General features: G+C 30.1%; 1 protein-coding gene and 1 long non-coding RNA gene across 3 annotated transcripts in view; both read left to right on the top strand.

Moving 5' to 3' along the window:
* The window catches only part of LOC145315102 (uncharacterized), a 134,598-nt gene that overhangs the window by 58,452 nt on the left and 62,657 nt on the right, over positions 1-13,489 (top strand). The window lies entirely within an intron of this gene.
* Positions 1,133-2,059, top strand: LOC145332587 (uncharacterized). Of its 2 annotated transcripts, none has more exons than XR_013884227.1 (3): positions 1,133-1,194; positions 1,536-1,594; positions 1,895-2,059. It is a non-coding gene; the product is annotated as an uncharacterized LOC145332587 (long non-coding RNA). The 2 variants fall into 2 exon arrangements; XR_013884226.1 differs by having other exon boundaries at positions 1,145-1,198.

Raw genomic sequence — 13,489 nt, 5'->3', positions numbered from 1 at the left:
AACTATAATAAAAATTCGTTGCTATTAAGTTCAGGACACATTTACATTTTTAGGACTTAATTTTAGAGATGCTTCTCTTTTAACATTGTACTTTGTTGTCACTGTTTTCTCTTTGTAATTCCTTAGAACATTGTTTTGATTTTCTTTCTTATTTTAGTTCATTGTCAACCTTTAATAAATAATCCTGGTTTTAAAGATATAGATAAGGAAATATAGAAAATATACCTTTTTAGCAGCTACTCTTTAATTTGCTGATTAATCTGTTCGTACACAAAGTTGTTTCAAGATTAGTAATAGTTATTTATCATATTTTCGTAATATTGTGAATGCGAGAAAGGATTTTAAAATTATTTCAACAATTTTGGTCATGTGATCAAAAATTTAAATTGTCCGTCTACTTTTGCCCCCCTGTGGGGGCGAAGTAGGTGGAAATTAAAATTTTTGTCACTTGACCTAAATATTGATGAAATAAATTTAAATTACCTTTTTTGTATTAAAAATATTACTAAAATATTATACTTGGTTTTGTTGGATTTAAAACTCTGTCTTAAAAACTCAAAACTGATAAAATACATATCACAAGGGTTAATTATACTGGACGTCCATTGGTTAATTGGTTATCTGTGCCTTTCTTTCCCTCTCTTCTCTCTCTTTTTGTCTCTTTCTGTCAGTTTCCTTTTCCCCTCCCTCCCCATACCCCATCTCATTCTCTCTTTCACTTACCCTTGTTCCTGAAAATAAAATGATCAACTAAAAATTTATTACCCATTTGTTCCCTGATTTCTGAAGTTGTACGACAGATAACCTAACTATTGCAAAAGCTATTTTCAGCTACTACGGTCAAAGGGAAAAGCTGAAAGGAAAGGGGGGGGGGGTATAATATTAATAGTTCGTCTATTAATCCCCAACGCCCCCCCCCCCCTACCCATAGTATAAGTCCTCCCTTTTTTTAATTGGAACTTCATTTAATAAAACGTAAAAAAAGCTTAATTTGTGAAAACTAAATTATTATTTTTTTAGAAGTTTGAAGCTTTTTTAACTAGTAGTAAATATTTAGATAGGATGAGGGTGACACGTACAAAATCGGAAACTAAGATTCAGCTGACCTCTAAAGTTTTTAAATTCAATGTACGACAATGTTTATTGATTTAGTATTCATTTGAACATTGGTGAAGACGGAGGTTATGTCAAAACGTAGGTATTTTATTCAGTGTTATTCTATTATATAAAGTAGATTGTTTTTTTGCCTGAAGCTAATTATCTAAAAAAAATGCTAGTTCGATTAAATTGTACTTTTTAGGGAAGCTTTATAAATGTCTTGTACTATTACATAAAGTAGTAATGTTTTTTTGTCTGATACTTATGATCTCAGAATTAACTGGTCCGAATGTTCTTTTTTTCAGGGTAACTTTACATAGGTCCTGGGATGGTTTTAGGCCATTTTTTTCTGTCCATTCTTTGTACATGGAATCTTGGGGGCGCAGCTATTATTATTAATATTTTTATAAGAAATATAATTATATCAAATATTTTAGGCTTGTCAGAAAACTTGAATCGACCATTGTTTGCTGTGAGTGTTTGCTGTGTTTGCATGGTAAGTTTTTAAAAATCTAGAAGCTTTTCTATAATGCCCGTTTGTTCATTCGTCTGTATATCACTTCAAATGTTTGTCCACATCTGTCTGTTTGTTAATCTGTGTCCGTAAGTCTGTCTGTCCGTGTGTCTGCCTGACGGACTTTCCGTTGGTCTGTACATCAATTTTAACATATTTAGAAATGTTATAATTGTCCTATAAATATTAAACTTGTGATTTTAAAATTGCGAAGATTAATGCGTTAATAGAAAGACAAATAGATTTTATTACCAACATAACAAAATAATTGTTATATTTTAGGAGAATTAGCTTCCTTCTATTCTGCCCGTAGTTGGTTGTGTAAAAGTCCCTTGGAGATGTGGCAACAATTGTGGTGTCTGCTTGCAAAATTATGAAGAAATCCACTGGTTACATTATATATATTTTGTTAAATGTTTACCTTAAAATAAATGTTAATTTAATTTATTTGTGTATTTATAAAATTTTAGTTTGGCAAACCTACTCTATAACTCGAGTTTTCCTGAATGTTTAAACTTTTGTTAGTTTTAAGTGTAATGTTTTAAAAGATACAGTGAGCGTCAGGGTTGGGGTCGAGGGGGGTTTCCCCCCTCAGGGGAAGGGGGGGGTTGAGGGGGGTCTCCCCCCTCAGGAAAAGCTTGGGCTTTGTCTGTAACAAAAAATATACCCCAAAATAATTTAGCTGCATCTTTTTTTAATGTTGGAATACTATGTTTTTTTAATCTTAGAATCAACCAATAAGAAATAGGCATAATCACTGCGAATTTTAAAAGAAAAAAAGTTGACCCTTAAAATTCCACCTTGAAGTGATACTTTTCTAATAGTTTATAGTCCACTAAGTCGTAAGCAGTAAAAATTAAAATCCATTAAGTCCCTTCTAACGAGATATTGGCAACTTTTTGCACACATTTTCGCAAACGGCAATTATTTCCTTTATTTGGAGTTTTGGTTAATAACATTTTCATAAAAGTTTTCAGTAATAATCATTTAAGATCCATTGTTGAGAAGAAATGACTGAAAAAGTGTGTTTCCATGCAAAATAAGCTTAAAATCTAATGATTTTAAAAATTAGTGATTTAATAGTAAAAAAAAATATTTTTAACTTTTTGATAGCCTGAATATGTTTAATTTAGTTTTTTTATATAATCTATTCTTTAAAAAGACAGGCATATTCTTTCAGATTTGAAAAAAATTAAAAAAATTAAAAATCGGAATTAATCAAAATTAATCTATAGCCTTTAAAAAATACTTTTGATATTTTTAACCTATATAATCAATAAAATCAATGGAAAATAAAATATTTTTATAAAACAAACTTTTGGAAAAGGTTTAAGATAACTTCATAAAAGTAGCATTTAAGTAGAATATTTTTCTTGTCTTTAAAAAAAATGCAAATTAAACATAGTTAACTACTATTTAATTAGCAAGAATGGTAATAAAATATTTCAATAACTGCTTAAACCTTTTTGTGGCCATGTTATTTACTTAAACAGAAATTCTATTTTGTCAGAATTAAAAAAATAATGAAGTATTTTCAAAAAAGCTTGCAAAATAAACGTAATTTTATCAAACTTCCTCACAGTTTATAGAGGGTATTGTTGTAAAATGTTAATTATCAAAATAAAATCTTCAATTTACAACGTTTAAAACACCTAAAAGTAAATTCTAAGCAAAATTAGATTTATTTCCTAGATTTAGAGTAGCTGCGCTACTTAAAAAAAACATCTAGTATTAAAACCAATCAGCTGATCAAATTGCTATAGACATTATTTGTTGGGTTGTTATTAACTGAAACATTTATTTTCTTTTTAATTCTAAAACGATGCTTGCCATGCTAAAAACGCTACGCCCCCAGCAATCATTATGGGCACTAGAATTTAATCCCCTCTATTTTTTAATTTAAGTTTAAAAAAAAAAACAAGGACCACATCTGTTCAGCGGATAACGAGTTCCTTTGCTAGAGACAGATATACATACATCCCGTTATTTCCATATAAGGACTAGCGGCTACGTACCCTTAAATCCTTTAGGGACACTTGGGGATAGGAAGGGGAGGGAGGGGGGGGGGGAGAGTCGCAACTACACTTAAGATCATAGTTTTTCAAAAATTTTAGAGGGTTATTTTTTGTTAGGAGCAATTTTTATATTGTGGAAGTACCCTTTCCCAAAATAGTTATAAACATGGCCAGGACATATGTATAAAAAGCTTTAATGTAAAGAAAAACCATATCTGTCTAGCAGTTAGCGAGATCCTTTGAGACAAATAGATAAATAGACATCATGTTACTGTTATATAAGGATAAAAATCAAAGACACCCAAGCTTTTTTGGGATTCAAATTGAAAAAAGAGTTATGCGACAGGTTTGTGGGTAAAATGATGCACGGAGTATCAAAATGCAGTTTCACACTAACTTGAAACTTATATTGTGGGATCAGAACAAAAATTTTAGTATTATTTTTTTATGAACATTCTTCTTATTAATATTTTTGACAAACTGAATTTGTGATATATTTTTATTCATGAAAGTACCCCCTTGCAAAAATTTCAAAACAAACTAACATGCTAAAATTTATTGGGTTATACTTTGATCATTGTCAAAATAAAACATTTATGACAACAACCATTAGTAGCAAAGCACAAAAAATCTTGTAATGGTCAAATGCACAAAGTGAGAGCAGATGTTAAGTTTTCTTAACAAATACAAATGAGAGGAGAGAATATGTAATATGTCTTTTGAAGCATGACCAACAGACAGACAAAAAGGCATTGTAAAGAATAAATGTCAAAAGAATCTTCACTGAATATTTCAGCTGTCTCCAATAAGACCTAAGACAATTACATTTTCCCCTTAGTGTTACGGACTAACTAACACACAGAAAAAGTGAATTATAGAGTAGCTTCACCACTAAAGATTTGATTCTGAATAGTATTAGCTCAAACACCCCCTCACTCCTAAACAAAGCAGCTTCACATTGCTGAAATCTAATATGAATTATCATAAACATTAACAGTCCTTTTAAAGAAGATTGTAATTATAGAGTAGCAGTACTTAACTACTTAACTATAATTAAAGAAGAAAGTTATTTGTAGATACAAATTTATTTAAATATGCTCTGATGAAAATTCAATTGTAGCTCTCATTAGAAAATAAAATATTAATAAAAAATAAAATAAAGGCAGCCGTTAGTAATATTTAAGTAAAAAAGGACCTAAAAACAAAGGTTGTTAAATAAAAGGATGAAGAAAGCGAAAATTTACTTTGACTCACTTATAGTCGGAAATTTATTATCAAACAGGGGACATACACAGAAATTTTAAGACCTCTAGCTCTAATAGTGGCTCAGATAATAGGGGAGGGGGCGTCGAACACCACCACCTCACCCCCGACCGATAAAGATGCGGCAAGGGGCCCGACTGTTAAGAATTAAGTAAATTATACAATATGACATTTAGTCAAATTTCAAACAAATATTTTTTCATTAATTCATTTATAAAAATCAATACTATAAATATGAACTCACAAAGAGACGTTGTATGTTATCATAATACATTTAGTCTGCTATGTAAAACAAAACAAATTTTTTTCTTCTTTCATTGCAGGGATGATTCTGGTACAAAAAAAAACAAAAAATGATAAATTATTTTTAATTTAATTTGATATTACCGTACAATATTTTTTTATATACATAATTTAAGAAATATATTCATAACATCTTCACCTGTCATAAAGACGACATATAAAATCAACATCCTGATAAGGATATTAAAGTTTATGTTAAAAATTTTCAAATTCATTTTATGCTTAAGAAGGAACGAGAAGGAATTGAATCTCAACATTAACTTGTTATTTTGCTTGTATATTTATCATATTTGTTTACAGTTTATTGGTAAAGTTTGGTAATACTTTATTTCGAGTCTATCATGCAGTGTAATATAGAAAAAGTTAGGAATAGAAATTATTTCTTTTGTATAAATTCCTTTTTTAAAATAAGAAATTTCATAATTGTGTAATGTTGGAAAAAATAGTATTTTTTTAACAATCCTGATGTCAATTAATAAGAAATAGGCATGATATAGTAAAAGTTTGGAATAAAATTTTTTTTTATCAATTCCTTTCTTTAAAATATGAAATTGTATAATTATGAAAATGTTGGAAAAAATATTATTTTTTTTTAAATCCTGATGTCAACCAATAAGAAATAGGCATGATCTAGTAAATTTTGGAATAAAAATTATTTTTTTTTTAAATTCCTTTTTCAATACATGAGACTTTATAATTATGAAAATGTTAGAAAAAATTTTTATTCTTTTTAAATTCTGATGTTGACCAATAAGAAATAGGCATGAGGTAGTAAAAGTTTGGAAAAAAATTATTCTTTCTTTATCAATTCCTTTATTTTAGAATATAACACTTTAATTTTGATAATGTTGGAATAAAAATTATTGTTTTCTAAATTTTTATGATAACATGCCTATATCTTATTGGTTAATAGTAAAATTTAAAAAAAATAATATTTATTCCAGTATGAAGAGAAATAAATTTGAAAAAAAATAATTTTCTTTCCTAATATTTATTATTCCAATATGCCTAGAATTAATTTTGAAAAAAAATAATTTTCTTTCCCATATTTTTATTCCTTTTTCTTATTGGATGTCATTTTATGTCCAATAAGAGACTAGTGTTTAAATATTTTAAAGGTTATTATTGTATTTATTTTGAATATGATAATAGCAACATTATCTCATTAAATACAATAAAGATATTTAACAATTGCTTTCTTAGATAGTTATGAGTGAAGTTATTGTAACACTTATTTTTTAATCGATTACAAAACTTAAATAAACCCCCACGCTTATGTTACTTATACTTAGTACCTTCTTCATGTGATAAATAGTGTCTTATTGTGTAAATTATGCTTCGCAACTGAAGTAGATTTGTTGTCCTTTTTACGTTCATGCTTTCTTGATTTCATTTGTTGTTTGTTATGGAGACACCTTGCTATGTCCATACAAAAAAGATTTAAGTATTTTTTGAAAACTTATTGATATTTGAATTTATTACTTATTAAATATGATAGGTATGGTTTACAGTAAAAGCTTAAAAACGTTCATTTAATAAAAAGCCAATAAAATCTTATTGCAGAAACCTAACAACAAAATTTTTTTTTATTTTAAATAAACTTCTTTCATTTTGTATTCTTTAAACTTAACACTAATAAATAAGTGTTACTTAAAAAAAGGTATTAAATCTTTTTCTTTTACAAAAGACAAAAGTTGGTATTTGGCTTGTGAGTATATCCCCTAAGAGGATAAACAAAATTACCCCCTTAAAAAGTTCTAAAGTTTGGAACCAACCAATTTCCCAAAGCTTTTGATCTAACAAGATAACGTTGTTGTAAAACTTTGGTTACCAGTTTACTTTACAGTCCAATGTCCCCTCTGTCGCTGATCCCAAGGGTTTAGGAGAATAAATAAAAGTTTGTGAATATTTCCCCTATCAAAAATGTTCTTGATGTTCTTAAAACAAATTATTTTAAGAGTCATTTGAATTAATTAAAATTACTTAAGAGGTATTTTAAACCGTAACTAGAACAGTTTTTATTTGCCAAACCCTATTTGCTTTATTGCGAATTAAAAGATATAAAAGGCGATCAGCTTTTTGAAAATGCAGGTGTAAGGTATAACCAACAAATGAAATAAATCTAAAATAATATTTGGGGGGCAAATGGAGAGGTCGTCAATTTTACGATGTGTTGCCCCCAAACGACAGCTGAAAACCACGTATAGGTTTCGTTATTTTTTCCCTAATTAATTTCGTTATTTACATGAATTATTATAATAAAATGCTTTCATGCTAAAGTATTATTTTCTATCTCAATTCTAAACATCTTGTTGATACTTTTAAATGCACAAAGATGGTTATAAAGAGAGGGGTAGGTTTCTGGTAAAATCCGTAAAGGTTCTGTGTAATAAGTAAAAAAAACAGTAGTAGAACGATAACAATTTAAAAACTTTTAAAAAAATTTTTATCTATAGTTCTTTTCAATAAGAAATACACATATTTAGTGAATATTATCGTTCTATTACTATTTTAAGCCTTAAAACACACACCTTTACGGATTCCACCAGAAATCTACCCCTCTCTTTCTTCCACCCACCCCTTTAGAAATTTTTGAATCTAAAGCGCCTGAAAAATGAATCTTGTATGAGTTATCTTGCATAAAAAGGATAATACTAACTTTGATTTAAATCTAGAGTATCTACGCCACATTGAAGATTATAGGTCTAAACTTTGAGGAAAAATATTTTTGTTTCTTCTTCCCAAGGACGGTCAATAATACCAAAAATGTTTCTTACGTTTTCGCCCAAGGTTGTTGATATTTTTAAGGTTATCATATTAGTAGGGAGTAAATTAGGTGAGTTGATAATTATATCTGTTAGGCTTCACGGTGCTTTTCCTCAAAATGTATAGTGAGCACCCAAAACTCGCACCTCCCTTCCATATTTAAAATAAATCAAAATATCTTTATTAGGCATTTTAAGAGAACTCACTGGTTTCGATTAAGTTTAAGTATAACATCTGCGATTCTCAGGACCTTAAACTTTCTTTCATATACTATGAATGTTAAGGAAGATTTAATTTTTAGTATTTTTTTTACTGAAAAAGGTTTTGGCAAAATAGTTGTTTTTAGTTGTTCGTTCTTGAATATTTTGCGCATCTTTTATTTGTCTACCTCGAAATAAAGAACCTTGAAAATCCGGATCAAAGCTCTAAACATTTATCTTGTTTATTTTTATAGTCTTTGCAAAATTGCAATAAGTATTTTTCTTGGTTTTTTTCTGGATGTTTTTATAGTCAGGAGTTCATTCTTAGCTTTAAAAAAAATCATCTACATGTTGATCTTGTTTTAAGGGGGGGGGGGGTTAATGCAACCATCTCGTAATCAGTGAGCAAATGGCACTTAGAATTCGAATTTCCATCTAAAATTTTGCATGAGTAATCCTTGGTAGTTCTATTTTCCCTAAATCGAACAAAAAGTTGGAAAAGTAACGGCTAACGGCTGGCGGCTGAGCAGTTTTGCCATTTTTTGGATATCTATAGTACATATTATTTACGAAACCTATCTCCACCTTATTCTTGTTGCCACTCTAAAACGCTATCAAACGGTTCTAGACGGTAGCTGTTGGTACTAGAAGTTTCAAAAATGGTTATTGCTATTATTTAACATGAATTAAACCAAAAATATGTTTTAAATAGTTGATTCCTACGTAATTGATGATGAATTTACCCTGAAAATAGGCAAAAAACGGCTAAATGGCTGAGCCGCCAGCTGTTACTTTTCCAACTTTTTGTTCGATTTAGGGAAAATAGACCTACCAAGGATTACTCATGTTTAGATCGAAATTCGAATTCTAAGTGCCATTTGCTCACTGATTACTAGATGGTTGCATACCCCCCCCCCCCTTTCTTACTTTAGATTTTTACTCTTTCTTATAACTGCTAGACTAAAAAGCCTTCAACGTGTAGGAAAGCTTTGCCTTTTCTGTAAATATTTTTTTGCAAGACACAAATGATCTTGAAATTAGGCTTAGTTTTAATTTTCTTTGTTTTTGCAACTCCAACCCTATTTTGGCACGGCATAAATTTGCATTCCGTCGACGTTTTTATTTGCCTTCGGCTTAGTTGTTGTCTGTAAACGACAGCAGACAAATATACACAATGAATCATTTCAACCTTCACAGTGGATTCAAAATGATTGAAAATTATTAGTGTCAAATATAAAAAGTAAACATTATTTTTTTTTAATGGGACAAACATATATCCTAATACATTCAGTACAGTAGCTACTGAACTGATTTAGATCAACATTTTAGGGAAGCTTAATGGGCATGGGTCCGGAGATGTTTTTATTTGAAAATTTTAGGCTTTACCTCTTCTTCCTCCCTGCCACTTCTAAAATAAGCTTTAGATGCTAGAGGCGCACCCGCTAGTCACAAATAAACAATTTAGTATTTTTTTTCCACACATTTTATCATGGTGTTTAAAACCCGGTTAGTAACAAAAACACAGAAATTTCATATCTTGATATTAGTGATACAATTTTCTTTTTAACATTACACGACAATATTAGCCTGGCTTAGTATCATTTTCTACTGTAATGCTTATTTATTATTTCCCTCTAGAAACCGCCTCTTAACATTTAAGTGGGGGCAAGTTACAAACAACCTAGGTGGGTGTGTCTTACACCCATTTTCAGGTGTTTGGATGAAACACCCAAACAATCTATACATTGATTGTTTTTTAATTTTTTTTTGTAAAAAAACCTTTTCATAAGAATGAGTAGGTACAATTAATATATTTGATATCAATATTTTATATTTTAAATTTTAACTATTTTAAAGATAGTATGTTTTTCAACCTATTTCAAAAAAATTAGACTATTCTAAGACATGAAAAACTTATTTTAAAAAATTACACTTTTCTAAGACTTGAAAATACTTATTAGATGAATTTTTAATTAACATTACAAATATAATACAAAGTTTTTTTCTCTATTTGCTGTTCTAAATTGTATAAACACTACAGATGATACCCATTTTACTGATTTATCATGCTATTATTATATCTCATGCCCATTTTGGCTTCTAGGGTTTAAAGAAAATTAATTTTAGAAAGGATAGTAAGCGAAGCTAATATAGAATAAGGGGGGGGGGGGGAGTTTTGACACATTTGCGTAAACAGGAAGCATAGGCTTTATCTTTGGACTGAGAGGATAGGTTATTAGGGATAAAATCATTCTTATATGATGAATTTTCCCAAGTTTTAAGATTTTTTGGATAGGCCTCCAGGTTCCGGAGCTCCAGGCCTCCAGGTCCTCTCTGTACAGGTAAAAATTAAAAAAAAAATATTTTTTTTTTAAGAGTTAGAAGTCAACCTATGAAACAAAATATGCATATTTTTGAATGTTATTCACATATTTAAAGAAAAAAATGCAAATTTTGTTTCATAAGTTGACTTCTAACTCTTCAAAAAAAAATTTTTTTTTCATTTTTACCTGTACAGAGAGGACCTGGAGGCCTGGAGCTCCGGCACCTGGAGGCCTATCCAAAAAATCTTAAAACTTGGGAAAATTCATCATATAAGAATGATTTTATCCCTAATAACCTATCCTCTCAGTCCAAAGATAAAGCCTATGCTCCCTGTTTACGCAAATGTGTCAAAACTTCCCCCCCCCCCTTAATTATAACTGTTAGGGTTGGCAATCAAAATCCGGAATCCGCCCAATTTTTGGTCAATTTTGGAATCCGAATTCGTATCCGGAATCCGTTTTTTAATAGCGGATTCGGATTCTTTATTGGTAGGCTAAAATAAGCGTATTGAGTTTTTTCTTTCAACTCCCGCTTTTTGAAGGCAAAGATTATCATCATTATATATAAAATCTTTTAAAATCTGGTTCGATTCTCGGAAGTGAATCATAGAGAACATCAAGAACATTCATTTTTAGGACATATGTAGCACTTAATTTTTAAAAAATTTAAAAAAAAGCCTTATAAAATATTGCTAGAATCCAGAATCCGAATCCGGAATCCGCGGGAATCCGCCATTTTTTTTTGACGGATTCTTGTAAGAATCCGAATCCAGTCCAAAAATTTGACGGATTGCCATCCCTAATATTTGTAATTCCACTTAACTTGTGTGTCATTATTATGTCTTGCCTATTTTTCTAGGATATAAAAAAAACAAACAAGCCCTTTTCACTCCACAGGGGGAGCATAGGCCGCTGACAATTTGTCAGTGTTTCTGTAACAACGTGGCTTTTTTTTGATATGGGATAGGGTCGTCAGCCCAAAGCCCTATGCTTGCGGGGTAAAGCGTCCATTTGCCAATCAGACAACCAACCCTTTGATTGGACCGAGATTCGAACCTATCATCTTCCCGACGACGAGCGGATATGCTACGTGTTAAGCCACGGTCGCGGGTCGCTTCTAGGATAAAAAGTAAATTAATTATAGAAGATTTTGGTTTATTTGTGATTATTTAGTTGGTCTGTACTTTGTATATTTCCTAGTTTTCCTTTTTATAATCGTTCATAATAATTTCATTTTTCGATTGATATGCTAACGTTAAAAATCTATTAACTTCGAATCTTCGAATAGCTTGTTTGAATATATTTTTCCAAATAAAGTATTGACTATTTTGAAAAGATTATTGTAAATTAACATTAAAAATACTTGTATAAACTAGAAATTTTAACATTTAATTCTGTAATTATATGTTTCTCTCTGTTTTGTTGTTTTAAAGTGTTTCAAAGTGTGAAAATAAAACTATTTAATTATGTGTTTCTCTGTATGTGTGCTTAACTATTATTTTTAGAAGCGAAGTTTTTCTACAATTAGGACATACCTGTACGTCAGTCGTCTTAAGCGACAGAATAATATCATCTCAAGCTTTATAATGTTTTGACTTTTTCCACCAATTGAAAATTTTTTCATGCTTTCTAGTCATTAGTGTGGCCTTTGGTTACGTCTGTTACACCCTATTCACACTTACAAATAATCTTATTTTCTCGAATATTAAAAGCACCATCTTTCAATAAGCGTTAACAATCATTGTTGAGCCTCGCTTTTTATGTATGTTGTTGCTCTAGTTAAAGTTAAAAAGCATTTCAGTTTTGTCATGTGTTGTTTTAAATGTCAAAAAAATTAAATGAAATTAACGAAGCTTCTCTATTTTTGTTTTTAATTTGTGATTGTGACTGAAATTTATTAGAGCATTTATCTTGTTAAGACTAAAATAGCACTTGATTGCTCGCTCTTTCCTCGCCTGGACGTCTTAAAGTGTACGTTGTAATGCTCTTTAGAGGCAAAGGCATTCCTATAATTAGTCTCTAATTAAAACCATGCAAAAAAAGCTTTAGGTACTTTTTTAACGTTTCTAGCAGTGTTGCTGAGCCGGGAGCCGTGGAGCCGCGATATTTTGCTGGAACCGGAGCCGTAATTTTCGTTAAAAAAACAGCTCCGGCTCTGGACTGGATAAACAAAAATAAAAACTTCAAAAGTCAAAAATAGACATGGGGAAAAAATATGTTGAGTTTTTCTTGATTTTAGGTCGGAGCCGGAGCCGCAACAAAATCTGCAACGCTGGTTTCTAGTGTGACTTATATAAGAGAGGGGTAGGTTTCTGGTAGAATCCGTAAAGGTTATGTTAACTTTAAAAAAAAAAATTTTTGTCTATAGTTCTTTTCAATAAGATATACACATATTTAGTGAATATTATCGTTCTACTACTATTTTTAAACCTTTTAACACACACCTTTACGGATTCTTCTAGAAACATACCCCTCTCTTTATATAGATTTAGCACATCTCTAATTTTATTACCTCTAATATAAAAAGGGTAAGAATTTTAATTGGCCTATGTGGTTAACCAGTTATTAACATTTTTCTTGGCTTTTACAAAGAATTTCCTCGTACAATACTGTACCTTGATATTTGCTTGTATCATAAGATCATGTAAACTGTTGCATAGAAGGGTCGACAATTTTAAGAAAAGTGTTAGATTTCTACTAAACAAGTTTTTAATATTTTTGTCGAGGGTGAATTCAACACCTTTAAGAAAATGGCTCTGAAATCACAGACTGAAGTGTTTAATTGATGCAAGTTAAAATCGCTGTACCCTAAAATTCAAATACATTAAATTATAGATATCTTCTAGTAGAACAGATGAAAATTTAGGTAGCTTAATGATCCAAAATCGTTTTGGATTTTTAAAAAATGGAAAGTTGGTTGAAATAAATTAAAAACAATTTTAAAGCTTTAATGCTAAAAGGGGGGGGGCGAAAGTGACACTTTTTGAAACCTAAACTAAGAGTCAA

The sequence above is a fragment of the Acartia tonsa genome, chromosome 1, assembly GCF_053477335.1.
Source record: "Acartia tonsa isolate MP-2025a chromosome 1, ASM5347733v1, whole genome shotgun sequence".
Taxonomy (NCBI): Eukaryota; Metazoa; Arthropoda; class Copepoda; order Calanoida; family Acartiidae; genus Acartia; species Acartia tonsa.
The sequence above is the reverse complement of the archived record's forward strand: the minus strand, read 5'-3'. Positions and strand labels throughout refer to the sequence as shown.